General features: G+C 71.3%; 1 protein-coding gene across 2 annotated transcripts in view; it reads right to left on the minus strand.

Annotated features, from left to right (window-relative positions):
• The window catches only part of LOC144217097 (uncharacterized), a 68,883-nt gene that overhangs the window by 44,295 nt on the left and 23,842 nt on the right, over positions 1-746 (minus strand). The gene's annotated exons all lie outside the window — the stretch shown is intronic.

The raw sequence follows: 746 nt of genomic DNA on the forward strand, positions 1-746 counted from the left end.
TGGCACTGGACGGAGGGCCCGGGTCAAGGGGCAGAGCGGGGCCCCCGCAGGGGTGTGGGCATTCTCACTGCGGGGCGCACTGCCGACGGCTGGCTCCGGGCTGGGCGTGGGGAGGGGACACCAGCCCCTCCATGGGCAGCACTGGCATGATCGTTTGGGCCCCGCCGCCGGCTGGCTGGGCCCCCGGGGAGGGTCCTGGGCCTGGGAACCTGGGGGCAGCCCCACCCACGGAGGCTGTGGGCTCCTGGGCAGGGAAGTCGGGGTCCAGGAAAGGCCTGGGCGTGGTGTCGGGGAGCTGCAGTGAGCGGGCACAGGCAGTACCCGAGGGCCTTTCTGGAGCCCCGTGGAGCCCAGGGCCGCCACAGCCCCGAGCCCCCCGAAGGGCAGCCGGGCCTGGCGCCGGAGGGCACAGCCAGCTTGTGGGGACCCTGGGCCAGCAGGTGGCTTCACGGGCGCTGGTAACCAGGTTGCTGGAGTGTGACTTTATGTTGTCATCAAGGGCAGGTGACGTCACAGCCACTGCAGGAAGTCAGCTGAGACCCTGAGCCACATGCAGACCTGCCCCAACTCTCGGGGCCGGGACACCCGTGCGTCACCCTCTCCTCTGTGTCCCACAGGCTGGCGAGGGCAGACTCAGGCAGCGTCCACCGGGGAAGGGGCGGGGGTGGAGGCAGGGCCGCAGAGGCCCTGGAGGAGGGTGCGGAGGAGCCCGGAACAAAGCCGAGCCCTGTGGAACCCAGCTAGGC

The sequence above is a fragment of the Crocuta crocuta genome, unplaced genomic scaffold, assembly GCF_008692635.1.
Source record: "Crocuta crocuta isolate KB4526 unplaced genomic scaffold, BGI_CrCroc_1.0 scaffold139, whole genome shotgun sequence".
In the NCBI taxonomy this organism is placed as follows: Eukaryota; Metazoa; Chordata; class Mammalia; order Carnivora; family Hyaenidae; genus Crocuta; species Crocuta crocuta.